General features: G+C 36.7%; 1 protein-coding gene across 3 annotated transcripts in view; it reads left to right on the top strand.

Annotated features, from left to right (window-relative positions):
* CLSTN2 (calsyntenin 2) overlaps positions 1-27253 on the top strand; it is a 340481-nt gene that overhangs the window by 178410 nt on the left and 134818 nt on the right. Inside the window, exon 1 of one of the 3 annotated variants that reach the window (XM_067002443.1) lies at positions 984-1003. The exons of the other annotated variants lie outside the window; for them this stretch is intronic. The gene's annotated coding sequence lies outside the window, so the exon portion shown is untranslated. Of the gene's footprint in view, positions 1-983; positions 1004-27253 lie in introns of those variants that run through there. 3 annotated transcript variants of the gene reach the window in all.

Below are 27253 nucleotides of genomic sequence, written 5' to 3'. Positions count from 1 at the left end.
GGTCAGCCAACCATCCAATCCTGCCTAAAAATACCCAGCTGCACACCTGTTTCAGCAGCGTTTAGTAAACTGTTGCTGTGATGACATAAAATGCATTCCAGCTGTGATCTCCCTTGTTCCATCTCACCTAGCATATTTCACTGTGTGGTAACTTAGACAGTAGTTAGAAATGTGCTTAAAGGTCTTTTCTGAGAAGCCTGAATAAAATCATTATATTTGTACATACACTACAGTTCTGAAAATAAAATAAAACTCTCAGTGTGTACCCCTTTTGGAAGCAATTAGATATACCTGGCTCTTACCAGAGTAAACCAAAGATGTGTGGCTGTGGGGGTCAGCCCTCAGTGCTGGCTTCCTGCTGGCAGAACTGAAGAGATTGGGGCACATAGTGCTTTGCTTACACTGTGCACCTGGAGCCATTGCAACCCTTGTAGGGCAGTTTTAGCCTCCTATTTAATGCTATCAACATATTTATTGCAAAATGTGAGTAATGAGTTCTTAATTCCTGTTAATTTTTTTTTTTGGGGGGGAGGGGGGAGGAGAGTGGGGGAAGTGAATCTAAACCCTGCTGCCATTTCCAGGTGGGCAGGGTATTAACTCTCTTCTCTGAAGAACCATTACTTGTGGCTTTGCTGTAAAGCATTGCTGTAGTAAATGAAGCAAAAAGAGCATTTATGCTAATTAAGTTGACTATAAAGAAAGACTTAATATTCATCTCACCTGTCATTTGGGACTGACTGCTATTAAGTGTTCTGGTATTCATTTTTTTTTTTTTTTTGGTGGAAATAAGTAAGTGCCACAAAAACTCTTCTGGTGGGGGTTTTGGGTGAAGTAGTATCAAATGCAGGTGAGGGTCAGGTGGGTGGCTGCAGCCAGCAATGGTGCCTCAGCCACCTGGGCCCTCATGAGGCCAGCTGTGCTTGCTGGGGCATCTCCTTATCTTCACAGCAGCTTAGCTGCCTGGAGTGTTGTTGGAACCTGACTTTCAGTGTACCACGTTCAGGTGAGTCTTCATGTGATTTTTAGACTTTTTCTTCTCATGGGTGGGGGGGCGTAGGAGGAGAGCTGGGGAGTGGGTAGGAGCAGGGCTCTGAGTGCAGGGTGGCTGTGGCTGCCTCACAGAGCACTGGGGTCTCACCAGCTCCATTTTGTGGTGGGAGGTGAGGCGTCCTCTCTGAGCGCTGGGGCAGCTCACACCTTGCTTCATGCCTACTGCTCATGCCTGCGGGCTTTTCTGTTTGGTCAGGTTGTGAGTATGCTGGGGAGGTTGGTCTGGGGTCAAGAGAGGAGAGAGCTGTACATGTCTTTCTGCAGGGAGCCATTAGCTGAAGACCCCAAGATGTGGTAGCTGTGTGTGAAGTTAGAAATAGGGATGAGTGTTGGTCCTCAGCATTTTCTCTAAGCCTGTCCCTTAACGTGCTCCCTTTCTAGATTGTTTCTGCATTAGAATGTAGGAGAAAATTGGACCTATTGCGTTATCTCAGCAGTGTTAAGAATGTGCAAGGAAAACTGCCACTGTGTTTTGGGGATTTTTATTTGAACATAAATCTTATGTTGTTATAAGAACGAGAAAATAGCGTTCTCCTCAGAAGATGACAAGCTAGTGAGTAGTAATATGCTCCACACAAAGAGAGTCAAGTAGTGAAAGAGGGGTAAATGTCTTTTTTTCTTTCCTGATTGTTTTTCTCAGTAATCTCATGTGTGTTTGGTTGGTGTGTTTGTTTTCATTTTTATAAATAACCCATATCTTTTGTTTATCTAGGTTGGTGAGAAGGTGGGAAGAGGTGGTCCATGGGGGGAAAAAAAAAAGCTGTGTAATAGTAACATTTTGTGGGATATAAGAAAGTTTAAAAAGTTTTTTTTTTTAACTTTTGCTTCAATTTCCTGAAGCTGTTATTAAAATGGATGAAGTACTATATCTGAACCTTTGAATTGCTTCAAAGGGAAATATGTCATCACTTTGCAATTTCTGCAAGCTTTTCTTCAGCTTGCCAGCCCTAGGTTATGGATGAGCATACTTTAAGGAGAAGAGCTGTATGGTGGATTTTAAATGCTTTCATCTTTAATTGGAGAGGGAGGGAGAACCATTTAAAACGGTCATAAAAATTTTAATGTAATTTGCAGCCCATTTAATACATTGATTTAGGCAACAACAGAAGTATAGATTCAGCTACGTAGGGTGCTAAGTGACTGAAGCTTTCACACTGGAATGCTGACCAAGAAGTCTGTTATGAATGCTGGTGTATTTGACTTTTATAGTTACCTAGAGAAATTCTCTTTGTAGTTTCACATGGCCTAAATTTTAGTTCTGTTGTAATACAAATAATACGGAACAATACAAGTGTTGAAATAATTACCTTGCACTAAATGAAAAGGTAGCCTGGAGTGATAATTCTCGTGCTTATAGTGAATGTATGTGTTGATTGCGTGAGGTGCTACAGGTGTTTATTTGTAAAAAAAACTTGATCAACAACACTGTGACCTGGTTTATGTTTTGCTTCCTCTCTCACCAACTAAATTAAAAGCTAGCAGATGCATGTGCATAACACAATAAGCTTTTGCATTCTTTGATCAACATTTAACCCAAGTTCAGACAAAGACATTTCGTAGTATGAACACTTGAATGTTTTTTCTCAGTACCTCTAACCTGCAGTGATAAGTGTAAGTAAATACCAGCATTTTATGCCTAATAAAATGAGGGAAATAGACAGAAATTTAGTATCAAAATCTGAAGTCTGATTTGCTCTATCACAACCTGCAGCATTTGTTGATGTATTTGACAACCTTATGCTCACAGACTTACAGTTCGCTGTTCTTGGTTTACATGACTACATCTGACATTTTGCCTATGCATTTCTTATCAGTGTTCTTCGGTAATGAAAACTGATAGGGAGGGCAAGCTCTTGCTGCTCTGCACTTTGACATTCCTTTTGGCTGTTTCAGTATTGCTTTTACTGCCTGATTATCTTATTTTATTTTTTTTTGCTGAAACTTGATGGCCTCCTATTTGATTTGAGGCTTATGGGGAGTAAACGTGAAAGTCTCCAAAAGACACTCTCCACTATGTACTCTGAAGAAGCTAATGATGCTTATAGGTTTTGTTTGAATTTTGTAGTCCATGGTGTTGAACAGAAAAACTTACGGGGTAAATTCAGTGTACCCAATACAGCGTTTCCGTTTAGAGTTGGCAGATGGGTAGTGCCACAGTAGCTCATTGTTCAAGACATAGTGTGACTAAGGTCAGAGCCAGGCCAAGATTCTTCAAAAAATTTGTCCAAAATGAATTCTACAGCCTTCTTGATGAGGAGTGAGATTCTTTTTTCTGAAAAAATGGATGCAGCCATGTGTCTGGAACAGGAAAGTGGGAGAGTTAGACATGTTGTTTTGCTACTGGAGAGGAAAGGATAGTTAGCGTATGTTGCCCAAGAGGTGCCGTATCCCAAATGCTTGCCATTCCTTTATGTGGACTCATCCCTTGTTTTGCAAATAGGAACCTGACATCCCTGATGTGGTATTGGCTAAGTTGGCTTCCTTAATTAATGCCTTGATTTGCCTGTAGCAAAGTTGTCACTGATCAAAATAAATTGGGCTTTGGAAACATCTGGCAGAAATCACCTTGACTTCATTCTGTTGTTACCTGGAAAAACCCTATCTGTGTTGGAGCTTGTGGGATGTACTGGAGGAGGACTCAGAGAAGAACGCAAGTACGAAAAGCTGGCTGCCTTCATCCCCAGACACTGCAGCAAGAAGGAAAACATGAAAATATTTGCACTTTCTCAGTTAGCAATTAAAGATTTATTGACCTTCACCAGTACTTAGAGGGATGTATATTAAAGACTAAGATCACAGGCTTTCTCTAAGAAACCTTAGTATATGAAAGCAGCACAGCATCAGGCTTGTTATGTGACTAAGAGCCCAAACAAGACATGCTTTCCTTTGAGCAGCAGATGACTGCTTTGCTTCTCTGTAGTTAGTTATCTGGGTGTCAGTGTGGACAGAATATTTGAATGAGAGAAAAATGGTAGGAACAGTTCAGAAGAACAACAAACATACAGTAGGTTGACTGTATTGAAGAAAGGACTGGGTGACCTTGGAGGTGAGTTTGGAAGTGAAAAGAAAACAGATGCTGAGACTGGTATAAACTAACACATAATTTGAGTTGGAGGAGAGGGAAAAGTGGAATCTTGATAAAGAGAGAGAAGTAAGAATAAAAGCAACAAAATGTAGCAAGTTGCCAAGTAAATTTTTTTTTAATGCTTATTGGCAATTTTTACTTTTATTATGTACAATAAAGTGTAGTCATGATTCTAGTCTTTGAAGTTGTGGAGGATTTGAGCACAACAGATTTGGCAACAAGTGTTTGTTCTGTAAATTAATCCTGTCACTACTTTTAAGAAAACTTTCACCTTGAAAAATAGGAAGGCTTCCGCAGAATAGAGAGCTAGAGAGAGAGATAGTTCTCTTGTACATAAGAGAGTTTTACAGAGTCCTAATGGAGTACATAGCTGAATGATTTACATGATTAATTTTAATGATTTTATTTGCAATCTACCTCTTTTAATATACTTCTCTGCTGTAAAAGTACAGTGGTAATACCAGGAGACAGTGTAAGAGCTATTATTTATCTAGATTTTTTTCTTATTGATTTTAATGCCTTATTATTCATCTCAGACTCTTAATAATGAATATGAAAATTAAGGTGTTTCTACAGTACTTCAGAATATACTTGATTAAAAAGGAAACGAATGTATATGGACACACTGTATACCTTAGTCAAACATCTTTAGGTCATTTCTTAAGAATGGATAGCTGATGCTTAAGTTTGTAGTTGTGAGATTGGTTACAAATGTAGAATACACAACAAAGCACTTAACAAGAATCCCAGAAATGTGATGGTTTGTCTATTGTATGTTTAAATTAGGTGCAAAAGCATTTCCTTAATGGTGAAAACAGGTTCCCTGAAGGCTCTTTATGTCTCTTATGGTTTTAGTTATTATTCAAACCTTATTGATCTGAACAGAATTATACAAACATATTGTCTATTCTCCTTGAGGTATAGTACAGAATTACCATTATAATTCATTGTACTGCTATGCAGTGTTTTAAAATTAGGAGGAAGCATTTACAAAACAACTTGCATTTGTTGGATTACTAACAAGGTTTTATATAAATATGTAACTTGCAGGTATTTCATAGATTCTGGCTGCTTCCCAGTGTTGCAGAGGGGAATGTGGTTACACACGCCACCTTTAAGGGTTTTGCTTGGTTTTAGGGCAAGGTATAAACAATACTGCAATTTTGGAGAATTCTTTTAACTACTTTGGAAAGTACATAGTGTAAAATAGATGTTTGTGTTTATCCCAGAGGTGGCTGTGTTTCAGTGGGATCTGGTGTGATGCTGACATGGTCCTTAGTGGTCTCTTAGAAATTCTTTGCCATGTGATCAGGCTTAAGATGATTTGGAAGATGCTTAAGGTTAAATTATCCTATTGTCCCAAATAACGTTTGTTTATTGCTTTGACTTTTATCTTGATCTTATAGTTTGTAATTCTAAATTTTCATTACAGATTAGAATTAATACTGAAAAAGCAAAGGTATATAAGCTTGAATTTCCATATTCATTAAAAATGTGTTAGCTGTTCCTTGAAATAAGCATTACTGCATGCAGTTGATGCTATGATTGTACAGTAGTTGAGCTGTATGCTGCCCAAAATAGTAAAGTGTATGCTGTTAATATATGGGGTAAAATAAGCAAGCAGTATTAAGGACATAACTGATTTCTGTAGATAAGAGAACTGAATTTTGTCTGTCCTTATGGGTGGAGAGACACCTGCAAATATAATATATCAGCGGGGGTTCTAAAACAATTCTTTACAGTTTTTCATGTAAATCTCTTCAGTATAGTAGTCTTACTTGTGTGTCAAGTATTGGTAAACGGTGTTAAAAATGAATACTAGCACTGAAAGTGTTGAGATTATGTAAAACCCAATAGAAACCTGAGGGCTGAAAAAAGTAAATCAATACTTTATGACTGTGTTGTAAAAAGCTTATAAAAGGATGTCTATGCAGAAGAGCACTTTTAAAATGTCAGTATTTAACGATTTTCTAGAGGCATAGGTGCTGCATATTTCAGTCCGTGGACCAAAAGATATGGCCCCTTCTGTTGAGCTTTCTTGTCATGTACCACTTTGAAAATCAGTTGGGTGTTAGACATTTTATCATCCAGCACATCTCATTGCTTTTTAGGATTTGTTTTGATGTCGACGAACAGGGAAAACTTGAGATGGAGTGTTCTTGTTTCTGCCAGGTGTTGTGGTTTGGCAACTAAGTACCATACAGCTTCTCCCTTGCTCCCCTCCTTTAGCAGAAGGAGTTGTTGGGGTTGGGCAGAAAACAAGATGGAGGGAAAAAAAAATCAGCCTGTGGGTTTGAGGTAGGAGCAGTTTAATGAAAGAAAAGGCAAAGGCTGCAAGGAAGAAAAAGGAGGGAAAAAAAAATTCTCCACTTCTCATCAGCAAGTGATATTCAGCCACCTCCTAGGAAGCAGGGCCTCAATTTGTATAGCACTTGTTCAGGAAGAAAAACATTTCTGTAAGAAGAGTCTCCTCCCTTCTTCTCCTTCCCCTCTCCCCCAGGGTGTGGGGGGAAGTGTAACACTGTCCCAGCCAGACCCAGTACACCACGCTATAGATTTTTACACATTTACACACCTCCTGAAATGTGATGTATCATATCTTGCAATATCCAGTTGAATACAGATTTTTTGTTTCCATCTGTTTTATCACTTTGAGCATGAACCTGGAGAAACTCTGAATAGACGGGGGTTAGAAGAGTGTTTTGGCTGTATTCTCAGAATCTGAAAGTGACAGATATGAAAGGGAAGGGCAGTGGCCTTTGTATTTTGCAGATGAAATGGGTAATGTCATTGTACGTGCTGAGGATACTTCCAACATTCTGCTACTTAATTGCATTTTATATCAGAGGAAAGCCTTCATTTAAATGCTTGCTGCTACAAAAACAGGTAGTCTTGCTCATCTCCCTGCAAATGGGAGCACTATTATGAGTTCACAGAATGGCTTTCTAAGTTAAAATAACTCTGCAGCACTAAAATAAGTATTTTGGGTTTTACATTCGTGCATTTAAAGTAGGCACAACTATCAGCCTTCAAAAAACAAATTTACCAAACAGATCCAAAAATTGATGTTGGCTCTTATTTGATACAAACATTAAAAACTAAGCGTGACTAGTTTTTCCTCTCATATTTGATTATGGATAAGGACAGAGGGCCTTGAAATAGGAAAGCATTTCTTTTTGAGGTAATATGTCCTCTAAAATTGTCAGTCTTGCGAGTGTCTTCTAGGATTCATCCCAGCGTGCTCAGTACCCATCTTGAAAGATGAAGCTCTGCATTTCAGCATGTGTCCTTTTCTAAAGCAATGCAGAAAGTGTAACCTTTCTATTCTGATCTTGGAGTCTTCCTGTGTGCTGTTTAGAAGTCATAATGTTACATCCATGGAAGCAAGTCTTTAGTCTGGAGGTGTAAGAATTCTGGAAATTAGATCAGGATCATCAATAATAGTCTTTGAATGATTTAAGAGAGAATGTCAGAATAGAATGTTGCTATGGGATAATGTCCTCCCACTGCTAGATGAATGTCTTAGCATCCTCTTGGCATTCTTAGGAAATAAACACTGAGGTAAAGCTGAGACATTTATTTCCGAAATGGGAGCGATTTATCCTGATAAAGCATTGTATTCCAGTGACTCTGTTTCCATTATACCAAACAGTTCATGATGGAAGATGCTGTCATTTGATTTGATGGATGTTGATATTTCGTAGAATGACAGTTGAACTTTATGCGACTTTTATGCAAAATATGCATAGGTACTTAGAGAAATGTTGTTTCCTAATGGTTTTGGATGACAGACTTGCCTTTTGCTTTTAGCTGTTCAAAATGACTTTATTTGTCATAATACGTTAAATTTAAAATTCTATATATTTGTCACTCTGAAGTTTACTTAAAAGCATCAAAGTTTTGCTATTTAATGGCTAACAGAAATATTTAATATAACTGTAGCATGTAATAGAGGTGTCCTGTCAGTTAATGCAGTAACAGTTTTCAGTAGCTCACAAATAGCCTGAGCACTCACTCTCAGCTGAAAAATTATAGCAAAGCTGGGGTCGTACACCAGCCTGTGTGAGATCTGAAACTGACTTCAAAGCCGGACGTGCCATATTCTGCTATCTAACGTTAATGACATCCCAGTCAAGGTGTAGTCTGTGTGCTTGTGTCACTGATGTTGGAAGGTAATGGGAGGTATCTCAATGTGACTTCTGTCCCAAGAAAAACCATAGGACCTGTTCTGAGTACTTGAAGGAGAAGAGGTGATTGGGAACAGTCAGGAAGGATTCATCAAGAGTAAATCACATCTCACCAATCTGACTACCTTCTATGGTAAAATAACTCTGTGAATTAAGAGGAGAGTGGTGGATGTCATTTATGTTCGCTCTAGCAAGGTGCTCAGCACTGTTTCTTATGTCCAAGTTTGCATGTTGCCTGGATGATGAACAAATGGGTGGGTATGGCCAGTCCCAGAGTGCAGTGGCAGTTCATCCTATCCTGCCTGGATAAGTCACCAAGTGCTGCTGCTGTCCGTCCTGGGACCTCTCCTGTTACACTGACCTGCTGGAGGTGAATGTGTGCACTTGCACAGAGATTGCAGATGATGCCAGATTGAAGGAACCAGTCATTAAGCTCAGGGGCAGGGCTGCAATTCAGAGGGAGCTAGACAGGCTGTAATTCTATACCCTGGATAACTTTTTTAAGGGCACATTCAATTCTACGTTTTACAAAAGAAGGATGTTTTAAATAGAAGGTGGCCTACAGAACTTGTACAATTAGTTTGGGTATTTTTTTTTTTTAAGAATATATTCTTAGATGAAAGGCCAAACATACGAGTCTGACGTAGCACTCATTCAAGGACTCCATAGGATGTTTTTGCAGAAATATACTTGGGTGAAATATTGGACATGTAAAAATTATTATTTGCATTTACAAAATTACAGAAGGTTGATAATATATAAATTGTTTAAGAAAGGTTACTTTTCAACTTTCGGGAAAAAAAAAGACAATTTAAAAAAAAAAAAACACCTAATAATTCAGTGAAAGGTTCTGGTATTTCTTACCTTGTGATGTTATCCTTCTAAACATAACTGTAAGAAGAAGACTTGATATCTTAGTAACACTGATTGTTAAAATTCTAATTACATCAGCGTTAATAACTGCAGCGTAGATAATATTCCTTCATTATTTGTTCTACATTTGAAGATCAGTTCATTTCCAGTCAATATTTGCACACCAATTTCCATGCATTTGTTTGGAAGTGAATATGTGTAATGAATAATGAGCCAGATAAATTATTTATGTAAGTTCACTGTAGATATTAGGAGAAAAGGGCTTAATCATTTCTAGTTTAAGGCTATGGAACCTACAGACCTTGGGAAAATAAACCAAGTTACCTTGTTAAAATGTGTAGATGTTTAAAAATAACTTACGCTATGCTGCGTAACAGGAGCAGCATTGTTTCAAAGGGAAACACTGAATACAAATACAGTAACAGGTGAAGAGAGTTGAAGGTAGTCTGTTTATGACACTAACCAGCTAAGCTTGTTTTGCTGTTTCAAGTATACAGGCATTTGGCCAGTTTAATATCAAGGCTAATATGTGATTGCAGATACTTTAAATAAATTCCAAAGATGCAAAAAGAAGGAATAACGGTCTGTAACAATAACAACCTGCTTTTGATATATTTTGAGATGGCAACAACCAATTCTTTTAGGGATATTTGAGTGATGGAGGATTAATAGACAGTTTTTTGAGAAGGACTGGAGCTAATATTGGAGCCAACCTTACCGCTTTTATGAGGAAACATGACAAATGTAGGCAAAAAAAACAACAACAAGAGAACTTTTTTTTTTATTCAGACTTTTACTGTAGTACTACTACTACTGGAGAAACATAGGCTCAGCTCATGGTCTTATCAGACATTTCATTACATGACAGACTTGAATTAATGTTGAATTGCTTTAGGTCAATACTCTTGACTGCTGCATTGGTCACAGGCTCAGAGCAACATTGTGAGAGATGGTCTTGTCTGGATAAACCTGACATTTGCTAAACAAAAGGCAAATAAAGGATAAAAGGAAAGAGAATAGGTAGAGAAAGAAAAAGGACAAATAGGGAAGATAAAACATATTTTAAGTCTTTCTGGCTTCAAATTCAGATGAATATGTAACCTATTCACACAAGCTGTTTGACTAGGACAATACAAGTTTGGTATGGTTTATCATAATATTATGATATAGCTCAAGTTTCTTGTGGGATACTGTGATGGATTCAGGGAGACTGCGATCGTGGTGGTTATGCTGATGACACTTTCCAAAGGATTCCAGAAAGAAGGAATCGGTAAAATGCAGCACCATCTTTGTGTATTGTGGTTCAGTGTTGGACCTAGATCACAGATGCTAATTTCAGATTCCATGCTTTTCTTATTTAGCATTGTTTCTGTGGTTTTGTCTATGTGGTGCCTTCCTGTCTTCCAGCTGATATTGTAAGTGAATTTTAATATTTTTAAATATGCTTCTGTGATAATTACTGTTTTAATGATTTGCTAGGAAAAGGTACTAGAGGGAAGCTGGTGAATGAACTGGTTGAAACAAATACCAGCCTGATTTTTTTTTTTTAATTTAAACATGTGGCTAACATACAGAGCAATGATGATGGAGGAGAATTGATATCAAAGATTAATTCCATTTTGATGTTTTAATTTTGCTCATAGATGCCTATATCATGCAAGAATTGGCATCACTGAGGTAGCACCTGGCTATCCTGTTGATATATTCAGTAATATGCAATTAATGAGGAGGATTTTTTTTTTTTAATCACCTATGAGGCCCCCTTCCTTACCTCCATGAAAAGCCCCAGTATGACACTAGGAATCAGAAGCTCTTCCTTTCTCTTCATCTTCTCAACTTCAATGATTTTCATTTTGTAAATCCCTTTATTCTGGACTCCAGTGCTACTGAGCAGCAGCACTATTTAATGACCTTCTGCATCAGCAGTTTCATCTCTTGAGAAATTAAAATTGATTTGTTTTGTCTTTGATACTGAAAATCTGAAGTGTAACTTTTCCTGACTTGTGTAATACTAGCATCTGCAGTCAAGAAACATTAAAGAAGAGAATAAAAAATCACAAATCTTTGTGGAGTTAGGGCTGTTTTACTGTTTTCAAACAAACTGTTAACTAACATGGTCCAAAACAACGACAAAAAAAAAAAGGCATGTCACTGTATAGTTTTGTCCCTAATCAGAATTAACACTTTTAAATATTAGTAAGTATATGTATTGATGTAATAGTATAATTATATATTTGTTATATGGATTAATATAATATTACAGGGACTCTGTGCAAAGAAAAAAAATTAGTTTTGTATTACTTTTTGTTTCCATTTGTGTTTTATAGGACCTAATTCCTTTCTGTTCTTCGCCATTCTGTCTTAAAAAATTGGCAGGTTAACCTATAGATGTAAGAAGCATTATGCTCATCCTTAAAGGATAAAGTAGTGTTTGACCTCCAACATCTATTCTGTGATAGACTGCAACTTTCAGTTTATTATTTTAACAGATCAATAGGTACATTAACTTCAATAAGAAGCCCAGACTCTGCCTGAAGTTAAATTTGGCAGTTTTTTTAATTAGTTTTATTCTCCCATAAGGTTAAAAATTCTTTAGGACAATCAAAGACAGGAAAGTAATTCACTGGAGAAAAAGCAATGATGCAGAAAATGCCAATATCAATTTCCTAAATAAGTCATAACTTGAATGCCAAGAATCTTGTTTGCGCTACTAACTCTAATAGTATGAGTAAGCTAAGGCACTGATCAGAAGGCACATTTTACAAATTTGTGATTTAACTTAAGAGGATGACTGAGACAAATTAAACCTTGCTGAGCTATATAAGATAGTATCTTGGGGGGGTGGGGGTGGGGAGAAGACCTTTAGAGGAAACAGTGTTGGTTGTAGCCCGATTTACATTTTAAAGGCACATGAAGGTGGACAGTTAAGTGCTGAAAGGGAAATTTCCAGTTCGGGTGTGTATTTCGTATACACATACGCATAGCATATTTGAGGTTGAGTGGAACCTCAAAATAAGCCATTAAAACAAAGAAGCTAGTTAAGTGAAATAAATGTTCTTTTATTTCTTCCACCTCAAACACACAGTCCATTGAATTTATTGGATCTAGCTGGAAAGTGTTTTGCTATAATAACTTGTGGCTCAGTGGTAGAAGAATGAGTGTAAAAGTGCTGAAGCTAATGTTGGTTTCCTCAAAGATAGACAGAGAGCGTATACGAAGACAGATGTAAGGTTTCATGTTGGCCTGAACCAATTGTTTTGTCTTCTCCACATCTCACTTTTCTGTAGCTTAAGAAACATGGGAAATTACACTTCTCTTGGGGTGGCAGCTGATCTCGGGCAAAAGCGTCTGCACTGAATGGATGCAGAATGCTCTGTTTCAAATGGGGTTGTAAAACGTGGAAGACTGACATTTCAGGAACCAGCTCAGTGTGTCTGCAGTCCATGATCCAGAATGGCTGCTGCTCAGAATGAAGAAGCACCATTTTATGAGGCTCGTTGACAAGACTGGAATGGAAGCACAGATACCTAAATATTTTGATTTTGTTTCTAAAAGGAGTGAAATAGACTTGAGGAAGGTTGTAAGATATCGATGGAAGTAGATTGCTGCTGTAATTCATGAAAAGGAGGAGTTCAGTGACAAAAGCATTGAGGGAAAACTGGTTTTCTTAGTCTGTGTCAATGTTTGGGAGCTTTTGAATATTACCAGCCATAGAGACTTAGTACTTCCAATAACACAACTCTTCCTTTGCCTGCCTTCTGTTCACCCTGACCTGCCACACTGCTCAGTCCTGCATACATTTTCCTAAGCTTTAGTTGAAAGCCAGGAAATGAGGGAAACATTGCATGGGAAAAATCAGAAACTTGTTTTCTCCTTTCAATTTCTTGATCATCAGTTTATACTTTGTGCAGTTCTATTTCTTGGGCCAGAAAAATCTCTAAGGAAAGAGTAAATGTCTCCAGAAGTCAAATGGTTCTGATTCAGTAATCCATAGTGGTATTAGGAAGTGTGCTGAAGACAGAGAGATATCTGCTGGATAAAGCATAAATCCTAAGTCTTTTTGGTTGCTAGAACACATTTTTCACAAGGCACAGTTTACTGGTCCACTGCTTCAGTTTGGTCTGCATTTCAGCTGGAGAAATCGTACCTTGCTCCCTTTCAGTCCTTAGTGTTTCTATAGCGATTAGAAGCACTCCAGAGCTGTAGGTAAAATGCAGCCTATTTTTCCCCACTGTGCATGCACATCGTGAAACACAAGTATTTTGCTTCAGCAAAGCTTACTGATATCCTAGGGTGAGACATGCTGAAGAAAGGTAGATAGCGATAATTTTTTGTACTTCATTTTCTAAGAGGGCACAACAGCTAGGCTAGTCAGAATATCTACAATATTATTACATTAAAAACTCTCCTCTCCTCAGAAGGACCGATAGCAAATGGCTCTCAAATGTTAGCTAGATGCATAAAGATAAAAAGTACTAAAAATAAATGTCCAGTATGTTTATATTTACAAAAATATTTTGAAAAATATTTTTCTGGTGTTGTTGCAAAATCTACTATGAGTGGAAAAAAGATGCAAGAAATCTAAAAAGCAGGGTTTTTTTTCTGTTACCAACTTGTGTTTAACTTCAGAATTTCAGATGTTTGAGAATTTTTGGGAGACAGAGGGATTTGGCCAACCTCTCTTCAGTGGTTTGTGGGGACGGGACAAGGGGCAATGGCCACAAAATGGAGCACAGGAAGTTCCACACCAATGTGCAAAAGAACTTCTTCACAGTGAGGGTGACGGAGCACTGGGACAGGCTGCCCAGGGAGGTTGTGGAGTCTCCTTCTCTGGAGGTTCCTTCCAACCCCTACAATTCTGTGGTTCTGTGAATTTTTAGCATCGTTTTGTCCTATCAAGACTCTAAAAAAATTATTGAAAGCATTAAAGAAAAGTGAAACTGCTTTCATTTCTGTTTGCACTGTTTTGAAGTGTGGATTGAAGTTAAATGATATTTCAGTTTTAAAATATATTGTGTTCATATTTTATTTTTGAAGAGGTTACATGTTAGTTCTTTACTTTTAAGGGAAAGACATTTATAGACAGCTTTATTATTTTGTTATCCAGGCATAATGCCTTTAAATATATGACTATAGCAATTGTGTGTGTTTTTTTTACCTTCTAATTATTGTGAATTAATTTATATTATAAAACAGTCTTCAAGATAGTAATCACTTAGCATTATAAGGGCAACCAACCTAGTGGAAATTGATTAAGATGCAATTTATAAAGGAAAACATAAATAGGCTTTTGGAAAATAATGCTGGATATATACACACAGCAAAAAATAAAGTTGAGGATTTTAAGTATCCACCCCACAGGCATAAATAAGGACAAAAGGCAGTTAATTGAAAGAATTTGTAAGGTGCGCTAGTGGAAAAGAATTGTCATTGATTTATAGCAAAAATCCAAATATAGTTGATAGAAACAATATCAACCTACAGCTAGCAGACCAGCCAAATAGTTTAGGAACAGATCTTCAGAAACAAAATTTGTGACATTTGTAGCTCCTTTAAAAACAAGTATGCTGTATTTCACAAACTATTTATAGTGAGAAATATCACATATCTCACTATTTCAAGTGAGAAAATGTTAACTGTTGGGAAGACTTGGAGGATTTTTTAAAATTTATTTTTAAATTTGTTTTCCCCCCCAGAAAATGTAAATAAATGTACACTCTTCTCAACCTGTGCAATGAAGCTCTTCTGTTAAAATATCCATGGGAACAGACAGAAAAAATAGTGAGAAATAATAATAATTTACTCTGTGAAAATTAGTATTTACTTGTAAGTTGGTGGTAAAATGTCCCTGGGTTTTCAGGTTTCTTCCAGTTTTAGTCTTATGCTCAGTTTAGGTAGTCGTACCTTTTATTTTCTTGTGCAAATGCTTTATTTGCATGACCAGTTAATTTTTTTTGCATGTATTTCTAAATATTGCTCATTTAGGTTAATAATGCTAAATTGTGTCCTTTTGTAAAGTTATAACTAACTGTTATATTTTGAGATGAGCTTTGCTTATATATAACTCTGTGAAAGCAGCAGAAATAAATAGAAACAGCTACTGATACGTAGATACATACCCGTGTGTACTCACACAGGATATGATCATTTGTCTTTTTCACTTCTCTTTTGTGAGGAGCATCAGGGTTTAGCAGTGATTATCAAGAGGGCCTTGTGCCATAAAGTCAGTGCCTTCGTCTTGTGGACCTTTTATTTTTTTGTGTGGATTAATAAAGTCAGTGGTAATCAGTGAGCACTTGCACTGTAGTGTCTTCTGCCTTTCAGTTCTGTGGACCATGCTCTCTGACAATGTTAAGGATTATGAAGTTTTTCTTAGTTTTTACTGTACACAGGTTAATTTGATAGGCTCAGCTCAAATGGAGGCTTACTAAGTTGCTGTGAAATGACTTAGTTCCTCGCTGACCTGCGCTTTGTGTTTGCACTTGGGCAACTCTCTCCCCAGTCAGAATTCTGCACTGACTAGGAGTCATGTTTCACATTTACTTTGTACAAATGTAAGTGATATTATGCAAGTCAAATACTAGTGAGAAATAGTTTCTTGTCATATCTACCTCTGTGTAGCAAATAGGACTAACTACTTCATGTCATGCTGGTATTCTCACATCTGTTTATTTGGTGATGTCAGCTGTGTAGTGTTCGAGTGTATCTGGAGGAATGCTTTGATTTTTTTCTCCTGCCTTATTCCATAGTGCAACCTCCTATTCCTCTAAATGAAAAAATGAACATGTGAACTAAGCTTTGCTTAAGAAATCTATTTCTTTTCATTCCTTGGGCTTGGTTACCTTCAGGCCAGAGGCTGTGAAAGATCTAGGAGCTCTCATGTTTTCTCTGTCTTTATGCTGGTTAGACCATAGGCTAGGTCTGCAGTTGTGGTCATTAGCCACTTGCTTAGTTTCAAGGTGATGATGCTTTCCTTTCCCTGTATTTAAACCTGTGGTGCAGCCATTATATGTACAGTGCTTGTAGCACTACTGTCAAAGGTGTGGCAAAAAAACTTAGTAGTGACAGAAGGAATATTCTTAGTGTGGCAAGAATGCAGGTAGTGTCATAACTATCCTCGTTAGAACAGATTAGAAGCAATTAGGAACAAAAAATTGAAGTAGTGACAGCTCTTCAAAGTAGGTTGTGTTTGTGTATCTAGTATGTGTAATGTAATGGCGGAGATTATAAGAGGACTTTAATGTCATATGTTTCATAGATTAAGCATAAGAATGATTTACAATAAATCTTAAAGAAATCTTAAAGTATCGACATGTATATTGTAAAAATTGTGCCATTACCAAAGATTTATTTTTAAGTTACTATACTCTATGTATTTGCCCACTCGCAGTAAGAAACAGTGTTTTATTCCAATTTGGTTATACTTCCGTGCAGAACATGTTGTTTTGTTACACTTACGGCTTCCTTGACTTTCAAAACAAACATTTTAAAGGAAACATTTCTCAAGGAGCTGATACCAGAACTGTGCATTAATAAGCATCTAAATTACATATCTTGCCATGTAGAACAAATTGGATTTCTTTTCATTAATACCAAGGAAGCAGAAAACAAGCTGAATCCCGAGTGAATTAAATGAACATAATTATCTGCCATTTCTTCTGCTACTGTAAAACAGTTTTTATTCAATTAACTCATGAGCATGTAACCACTATTTCCATGGAGTTCAAAACAGCTTGTGTCAAAATCAAGGAATTTCCTTATACATTGTATGCAGTAGTTTCAAACCATCTATTACCCTAATCACGGCAAGTGTTCTTGTACGTTTTTTCAGCTTAAACCAACAACCTGCTAGTGGTTCTGCAATTTTTTTCTCCTAAGCAATTTTTTGAAATGCTGTAGTACCGTGCTTGAAACATGAATATTTATTTATTGTTTTGTTGAACTTGATTCCAGCTTGGTAGAAAATAACCTTAAACATTAGTTCCCATAAGGAATTAGGAGAAAAATGCACACAAAGTTGTGTGTGTGGTTTTTTTTTTTGCGTTTAAGAAGCTTGATGGGGACTAAAAATCTCATAGTTACCATACTCTTAATTATTAACTTTGCTAGCTTTCTGTTGAGAACTTTATATTATTACTGTGTTTTTAACGTCTAATCAGTGTGGAACTGGTAAGATGTTATATAAAATACAGAAGAGAAACACTAATATTTAATACTTGGAGGTCTGTTTTTTTCCCCCCTCCTTCCAATTATGAATTTCTAAGTGGGGCAAGTTCTATTTTATGGGAGACCAGAGGAAAAACTCTTCTGCTTCGTTTGAAGTGATCTATTTATTTATTTATTTATTTTGAGAATGTGTTCCCAGAACTTCTAATTTTTGCCTCATCCTGTAATGTTTCTGGCTGGTAGTTAATTATTTATTCCTTTCAATATCACTCTAGAGATCCTTGATGGATTAAAGCTTCAGTGCAAAACATTTACATAATAAGATAAATCTCATAATGATACAGAAAAAAGTGTCCCAAAGTTATGAAAGTCGTTTTCCCTTAATGTTATATGCAGAAACAATTTGTGTTATAGCTTTTTAAAAACATATTCTGTTACTCATAGTACAGAATAACAGTTAATTTAAAAACAGCAGCTATATCATTAGATGAATCTGCTAGAGATGAGAAATCTCTGTGAGTGTTCGGTAGGGCTCCAAGTTAAGATGGCAATGCCAGAGCAATATAGCTGTGCCTTGCAAAACTTTGTGAGATATAAGAGATATTGCCACCCTCTACAGGGACAAGAGGAAGACTTATGCTGATTGCTCTGAAGGGAAAGAGGAAAGGTCTCTTGCTTATCCTAAATCAGAACAAATCCCTGGAAGTTAGAGGATATGGATGAAATACAATTCCTGTTTCTTGATCAGACTACACGATCACTGTAAAATATTATTGCTGTTGAAATGTTCTTTATTGCTCTTCAGACTACGGTTACTGGCTCCACAGCTGTATTGATGGAATAGTTTGTTTGGATATTCAAACTCCAGCACAGATCAGTGCTCTTGATTTTTGTTTTTGAAACTTTTACTTAACGAATAGCTGTCTGCCCAAGAGCATGGTCTAATGTTTACTTCAGTGATGGTGACCTGTAAAGGATGCCATGTTTGCTTGGAACAATATGAAATGTATCTGTACGTACATCAGTTCTTAACAATCCAAGCTTGAACAAATTTAGGTTGCATATTAAGCCAGAAATGCATCTGAACTTTATGTGAACTGAAAAGTGGATCTGCTTTGTTGTTCTGTCTTCTCTTTCTTATATTCTTAAAAGTACACTTCTTGGATTTGCTGTTCTACTCTTCTGTCCTCCATTTAGGTTCAGAAATAAAACAACATCATGTGGCTTGTGCAATCATCAATTTTTATTATCTGTTAAAAATTATCCTTTTTTGAGATTTAGCATGACATATGATGGAATGGGGATTCTTTTTATATTTGAAAGGATGATTACTACATTATGCTTGACTTGAGCTGCGTTTGTACACAGGGAGAAGTAACAGACAAATGCCATCATTGTAGAATGGCTGTCCGCTTTTAAGTTCTGCATATTCTGGAAGGGAAATGTGTATCTCCTGTGTAAAAAATACTGTTTCTTAAAGATGAAAGAGTAAATAACTTGATGTAAATGTAAATGCTTTAATGTAAAGCATTATAGTATTCAATGTATGACGCAGGCAAGTGCTTCTGGGATACCCTTTTTTAATTTACAAGTAAAACACTTCAGGATTTCTTGTTGTTGTTGTTTTGCCAATGCTACAAGCTCAGCTTGAGATGTAAATCAAGCTGTGTTCATTCTGGTTCATGCATCATTGCCAATAAAATGTTTCTGGAACTGACACTTTGCTGGCAGTCTGCTGGTTATTTGGGGATGGAATCCAGCTTGTGTTTCCATAATGGTCCTGATTCTCCAGAGCTATTGCAATAAATACTAAAGGTGAATTTTTGCTGCTTGTGCAGACACACAAGCTTGAAAACACTGAGCTGAGATGGTCACCCCCAAGATTCCTCCCAAAGTCTATGGGTGCTGTGAAGGCTGTGTCCTCCCTCCCCACTGCCAGCATGTGTCCCAAGGTTACTCTAAGGGCTCTGAAGTGCCTGATGACCATAGCTGCTGGCTGTTGCATTGTTTAGCATGGGGAAGCTGTTGTCGTTTTGATGCTACATCCATCTGAGATGAGAGGAGGCTGAGTGCGGATTGTTTTGTGTGGCTGTTTTTGTTTCTGATGCTAAAGAAGCAGCTGAGCATGCATAGCTGGAGGCTGTAGGAGTGTGGTGGTTGTGGCGGTATGGCCTGGAGCAGGCAGTGCTGCTGGCTGAGCAGTCACTGGGCCTGCCACCGGGATTGTCGTGGCTGTAGTGCTGTGTTAGAAGTGACTGCTTTAGCTAGCAGGCTGCTCCTGGGGGAAGGGGCCTCCAAAAACGCCTCAGGGGTGGGAGTGCTTGTGCAGCACAGAGAGGTCAGTAGTCTGGTGTTACTGTTTCACAAGGACCTGTATTTAGAGTTACCTTCTGAAGTTATTTGAGTAATGTCCTTGTTATGAGGGGTTGATGACAGGGGTATTTGGGCATCTCTTCAGGCTTATAGCTAAAAATAGCTTCTAATGAACACTGAATGAGGGCCTGAACTTTCATGGAGCTTTCCCATTAAAACAATGTTGATTTTCTTTTTTTTTTTTGACTAAAAGAACTTTTTTTTATTTCATATAAGCATTTTGTCTGTAGCTTATCAATTATATTTTTCATTAACCAGGTTAAACTTTTTTTATTTAATGTCTTTGTGAAGTTCTAATGAATACAATCTGTAGACTTCTAAGCTTTAAACAGCCTTTTGATTTGTTTTATGAAATGTCCATAATTATATATTTATTTTAAAATTCAAAACTTTATTTTTAAAATCAGTTTGTTATATGCTTGCATTAACAACAGAAATAGGCGTCTTTTAAGCTCCTATCTGTGTAGTGTGAATGAATATGGTACTGTAACATCACGTCTGGTAATAATTTGCTTGTATTTAATTTTCCTCCTATTTTTTTTATGTGAAATTAAAATGCCACTCAACCATCCTCTCAGACTACCTTTTCATTCTGTAATGCTATAAATCCACATCATCAGTGTTTTTTAACATCAGGGAAACTGAACCATAGTCACCCATAGAATTAATTCTATGTAATATACAGACACTGGATTTAAATGCTCAGATTAAAACAAAGTTAACAGGGAGGATGCTGGGGGGGTAAGGGGGGTGGTGGTGGAGGCAGTTCTTGTGTCGAGTAGAGCTTGAAAAGAGTAATTGAAATCTTGAATAATGCCATTCAACTTTCTGTAGCTTTTTTCTCACACCCTTACCCTGAAAGTGCATAAAAGGCGCAAAAAAAAAACAACTCGGGCCATGTATCAAGTTTTGCTCATGATGCACGTTAGACTTTCCTGGCATATGACAAGACAACTTCTTCGTTCCATAGATGAGTTGAGTTTGGTCTCTGTGCTTACTAGACAGTAAGACCTAGTGACATTGCCAGGACTCATATAAATTACATTGTCATGAAACTCTAATTGTACCTGTGAATTTAAGTTTTGATCTTTCTACAATTGAACAAAACAGACAAATGAACACCTTTATTTGTCTTCAGTGCAGGTGGAAGAGTGTCTATTAGGCTGTTTCTCAATTAGCCTCAGAAGATATCTTAAAAAATAAATAAATTGAAAAAAGCTACTGTAATTAAAAAAAAAAAAGCCACCACTTGTTCACAAAACAGGGCAAGGACTGGTGTTAATCTTGAGGACTCTCCATGTCTATCTGACAGTATGGCTGAATGTTCCCCTGTAAAGACAGGGTGACTGGGCAATTATAGCAGCAGATTTTTCCATGCAGGAGTACAGCGAAAGCTCCTTGGTATGACTGACATAAATTTGACATTTGTGATTTCAGATTTTTGATCTGGAGATCTGCCCATAACAGTCATTACAAACGAAGTACCCCATTAATTTGAACTGCTCTATATGAACAGATATTTAAATGAGATTACAGTGCAAAGATATTTGTATATGTCTTCAGTAAATATTTCATAAAAACAATTTATGCCAGGTTTGTAAGAAACTACAGGGCATGAAGAAATGAAAAGCATTCACAAGTCCATACTAGCACTGTTTACAATGCCAGACAGTAAAACAGTCATTACATTTTAGTAATTTGTTGTTGTTCTAAATGTATTTCTGCATTTAGCATTAATTTGTATAATACGTTAGATTTTTTTTCTATCCTCATTCTTCTGGGAGATGAAAATTTTCGTCTTTAACAACTGTGCTTTATAACTCAAATCTGTGTCCTACTTCTGTAGTTTCTTTGAAATTTTCAAGAAGCTGACTAAGACACAGTAACTTCCTGTTTTACCAAATCAACTATTTGCTTACTTGTTACCCAATGTTCTAAGGATGGCTTTTCAACATCCTAATATATTCCATCTCAGTAACAGTTCAGAATTGTCTTCCTATGTTCTGTATGCTTGGATGCTTTTTAAAATGAGGTGTTCCTGTGGAACAGGCTTGATGCACGTTCTCTAAGATAACAGTAAACTGATATCACCATGTGGATTTTGAACAAAAGGCTCTTTAATGATCTGCAAGGGCAAAGATGCCAAGAGAAGAGAGCGCAGAGCATCAGTATGATTAAAAAGAATTCCTGATAATTAATAATCATGAGTCATCTACTTAAAATTTTCCATCATTGCAGAGTAAGCAGCAACATATGCAATTTAAATACATGGGAAAACAATGCAACATAAATATACTCACCCCTTTATTCAGTATTATCTACTTTTCCATTTTGAAGGGTTAATGCTTCATGTGTTAGAACTTTGTAAAGCCCAAGAACTGGAATGCGTGTCTGGAAGACCTGGAACAGGATGTTTCCCCTTCAAAGGCATGTTTACTTCCCAGTATTATTTTAATGCCTATTTTTCCCCTTTGTCGTTGCACTGTTGCCAGCACAAGTTGTTTGTTGCCAGCACATCCTGTTGTCAGGGTTTGTCCTTGGTTGGCTTCTAGTGCAAGTACTAAGAGTATTCTGTTTTGATGCAGTAGGAATATGTAGGTTGTCATAGTGTGTGTTTGTTTGTTTGTTTTAGTGAATGTGTATCCAGTATCAAACATTTACAAGGGACAAGTACATATACTGTCAAATTACTATCACTTACTGTCTCCATTCAGCAGGTGAATTGAAATTGCAGGCATTTGTGTGAATTCTGTAGTTAGCTGCCTTAAAGAAAGTTTAAGGAAAGAAAAGTCTTGACTGTTTTTGGTAATGTTTTTTAATCAATAGATCTCCATTCTCTCCAAATAAGAACAAATTCTCTTAGCACTCGAGATAAAAACTTTGGTGCAGTAGGATACAACGTTTTGCAAAATAATGGATGTCAGTAATGTTTTGTTGGTTGATATACTTACTATAATTAACAGCAGTCACTGTAGTATTTTGGGGATATTTTAATGGATGTTTCATTTTTCTTTCAGTCTTTGCACACTTATTAGCAGCAAATCAAAATTATTCTAACCTCAGACTTGCATTTGTGGTATGTGATCCTGCAATCACATGGTTTAGTCGCTCGACTTTGCCTGACTTTTCTCACTTGAAGTCCATGAAGTAAAGTCAGGCAGATCAATGAAGCAAGTAGAACTAACCTGGGATGTTTGGATAGTTGTTCTACGCTGTACAGCTTTTGTTCGTGTGCCAGAAAAGCTGCTGAACATCCTCCTCATCCAAACCGCAGCTGTATCCAATCCTGGTTCATTTGTGGCTGCAAAATCAAACTCCTAAATAATAGCCTGTCAAAAAAGGTTAATTTTCAGGTCTGATACTCGTGACAGTGTACTGTTAAACTATATAGCATCAGTTTAAATGTCCAAACATATAATAGAGTTTGCCCTAGAAATTAAAATTATCATGTAAACTGACAAAATTTATACTGGCGTCTAATTATGGTGTATAATAGGGTCTCATTCCACTGTACTAACACCTCTCTTTAATTTTTATTTTTTTCAAATCTCATTAATCTGGACATGCAAGTTTTATTCTGTTTTGGACTCTAACTTGCTACAATTGCAATTCTGTTTTATAAATTCTGTTATGGTTAATTAGCAATTTTTATTGAAAACAATTTGCTACTAGATTAAATAAGAATCCATAATCCAGACTCTGTCTTATCTTCATTTAAACATTGAAGCCTGAGAACAATTTTGAAGATGATTCTCTTTAACCGAAGTTTCCTGTGTTGTTTCTTTAAAGCTGCAACTCTATTTTCTGTTAATGTGCTTTCAGTAATAAGAGCCTTAGGGTGTCATCTTTTGCTTCTGTTCTTTTTGTATTTCTGATTGATGGCATTTGTAGAAGAATCGATTTCACTTAGTAAGAAGTCTGCCATGCTGCTGCGCTGGTGGTATTGTGGGAGTTTCATTTTCACTTATCCTTGGAGCGTCTGAGTGTTGGCGATAGAGGTTATGACATTTCTAGAAGAGCCTCAGCTCTGTAGTTTCTGCTCTTTGTAAGAGCAGACAAATACTATGAAGTGCTTCTGATAAGGCAGAAAGGATGCTGTGAACTGGATGGTATTGTAAGGGACCATACTGATGTTGTTGGCTGGCTTTTACCACATTCATCTGAAAGAAACATTTTGTTAGCCATAACCAGAGTGCAAATTTTATCCTAATTCTGTGGTTGCTTTTGTTCATCTTGGCTGGGGACAGAGAAGGATTGCTCCAGTGTTGAAAGATGAACAGTAATGATTTGGGTGGGGCCTAAAGGAGTTTGAAGGAACTTGAGTGTAATGCCTCACGGTATACAACACATCTTGGTCTACATGAACTTGGAAATTGAAGGAACATGAAGAGAGAGACTCAACACCATAAAGTTCTGGAAGAAAATCTGAGGTAAACAGTCTGGTGAGGAAGTTATCTGATAAAGATATCTGATAATTTGCGCTTCAGGAATTAAAAAATAATAATTGCATAAGGGATTAAATTGACATTATTCAAAAGTGAATCCAAAGCAGATGACCAGAGTTGGGTAGGGTAAATCAGCACTGACAGATTGTATTGGATGTATGTTTATAAAATGGTCACAGGTTTCAGAGATGATTTACTCTGTTTCAAGGCTGAGTAAACAGGATGTATCAAATGTCATTCAAGAGTTGTAATGGCTGTGGTTATTGAAAGCAATGAAGTTGTAATAAACTGACTTGAACACCAATATTTGAACAGACACCTGTCTTCATCAATGACAACATTTACTTATAAAGGCTCACGGATGTTATAATGTAGAATTAATGCATTTACTGTGGTCCACTGCAGTGAATTTAATTTCCACACTTTCTGTTGATCTTAAATAAAAGTGAGCACTGCTGAGTTGTTACTGTATTAATTTAAATACTTGCAGTAAAAATATACTGTGCCATTATAGGCTGCCTAGGGCAAAGTAAGTTAGAAAACAGTGTGGGGGGGTAGGGGGAGGGAGGAAACACCGACATCTTAAAGAATATTTTTCGGTTACTGTAGAAGTAACTTCTTACTTTTCTACATGTTATCCACAAAAAAGCATATGTTCATATGGGGCAATATTTTTACACGTCTGTTAAATCTTGTGCACTTGTGCAGCCTCAAATGCCTGTATTAGAGATATTTCTGTTGGATATTTCAAGTTTTTGCTGTGTCATAGTCATTTTCTCTGTATAATAATCAGTCTGTAGCTGATACTTTGTTATATAATTGAAGATTTTTAATATTTGTAGTAACATCCTCAGGAACTGCACCTAGTTACATTCTGTAATAATGGATGATGGTTCAAGTGAAGCCTCTGCAGCCACTGTCTTCCAAATGACTATGGCTCTTATTTTTGTTGGGATATAAGCCAACTGACCCCTGTATAATACTATAAGCTGGAAAATTCATGTATTCTTCAGCCTGATACTGTAACTACCAGTGCAGATTCATTATGCTCAATCTGTAAAATTACTTTCTTTGAACCAAAGTTGTATTTTGTCCTTCTGTGATTCTTTCTATTTCTGTGCAGTGTCTCATAAGAAAATGTTATTAATGGCTCATCCTCTTCGTGCTGTTGCTGTTTCCCAGGGTTATGTCTTAAATACAGATTAGATAACAATATTTACAGTGTCTGATGAGGTTAGCTTCTTGTAATAAGACTTCTGTTTATCTGTAAAACTGGAAAGAAAATGGAAAAAAAAAGGAAACTTTCGTATGGTGTTTACAATTCATTTTTTTACAGGGCATCTTTTTGGTCTCAGTGTCATCCATTTACAAAACAAAAAAGTTTGCAATGTAGAAAAATAAATCTTCTACAGCACTTGCTCACTGGTTAATTCTTACTTTAATAGGTAGCACAGAGAAGTACAAGAGATAGTTGTAGGCATATGCAGATTTTCCAGATGTAAAGTGAAAAGATAACTAGTTTACTTAAATTCGAGTAGGCTGATGTTGTAATTCTGTCTGCTGCAAGTACAGTCATTTGTTTATTTAGCTTTGAAAAATACGATTATTTTATGTTTTCATGGGATCCTTTCATTACTGAGGAAAACTCAGCAGTTGAGAAAGTGGAAAGCGGAGTACAGTTAATACTACTTGACACTGGATACATTTGGAAATACACAGCTTTATAAGAAGGGAAATAGCCTACTTCTTTTATTCTTCATTTTAGTCTACTTCCTTAGAGGATTTTATTGATGGAAAAATGAAATGGACATGTAGGATTTACTATCCATTTAGTGTTAATATTGTGTAAATACACAATCAGCCAGAAGTTTTGATAGAAGCATTTGAAAAATGGTCCTGCTAGGTCCATGTAGGAACTCCCAGGTAATTCACATGACAGCCATCTTGAGATTTTCTCAGGCTTCCAGACAGATTCAGGTGTGACTGTGTGCATGTCATCATTGTCCATGTCTCATAAGAAAAGTATATTCATACACTATTAGATTTAAACCAAACACAAGAGAGTTGCTCATTGTTAATCTTTATTCAGACTTTTTCAGTTGGATTTAAAGAATGAAATAAAAGATGACTGGAAGGAAATCTGGCAGTTAACTTCATTAGGAAATTACTTTGTTGTTTTTTCATCTCTGTATAAAAGTTAATAGATTACTTCATAAGACTTCACTTCGGGGGCAACCACTGTGCAATGTTCCTGCTTTTTCCTGGTCACTTTGGAGACAGGAAAAATTCATTTTGAATTTTCAAATCCCAGGGAGTGCTCCTGTAATGCTGAAAGTGGTAACAAAGACCTGAAACTGTTAAACACTTGAACTGAGGGCTTGTTACCAGTGAGCTAAATATTATAAGCCTTTTTCAGGAAAAAGGCTTATGTCAAACTAGAATATACAACCTCTAAAAATAACGAACTTTTTTCCATCCTAGAAGAATCTCTTAAAGAGATCGCCCACAAGCAATATACTGTAGGACTGTGTTCTCCATCTGTTACTAGTGAATGCAGCCACCTTACTTTTCCTGCCATGATATTAAAGCTACAATACTAAATTAGAAGTGTCCTCTAGAAAAATATTGCTAGGTTTTATTATTGCAGTAGGCTTTGAATTAGTTGAATAAAAGGTACAATCTTTTTTTATTATTGGAAACAGGTGCTTACCCTAACCAAGTGTTTAATTGGTAACTAGAGTTGATCAGTAACATCCCAGGAAATTAATAATTCTAATAGTAAAATGAATCATAATATTGTGGAAAGCCTTTGTGCTGAGTAATAATTTATTTTATTAAGCCATCTGTTCTTTCTTTGATATGAGCATATTTTGGATAGGGGTGCTTTTAGTAGTGATTCCAGCATCTTTCACTGTGGTAAGTCTATTACCCTAATTAAAGATCAGCTTTATAAAATAAAAATATCTAACACAAATCTGAAGCTCAACTCTCCCTTCGGCATGAGGGACCAAATGGCAGGAAGTCTTTTCATGGATTTTAGTGCAGATTTTACTTCCCACTTGTTCTGTTTAATA

This window comes from Anser cygnoides, chromosome 9 (assembly GCF_040182565.1).
Source record: "Anser cygnoides isolate HZ-2024a breed goose chromosome 9, Taihu_goose_T2T_genome, whole genome shotgun sequence".
Lineage (NCBI taxonomy): Eukaryota > Metazoa > Chordata > Aves > Anseriformes > Anatidae > Anser > Anser cygnoides.
Note: the sequence above shows the minus strand (reverse complement) of the source record. Positions and strands in the feature narration are given on the sequence as shown.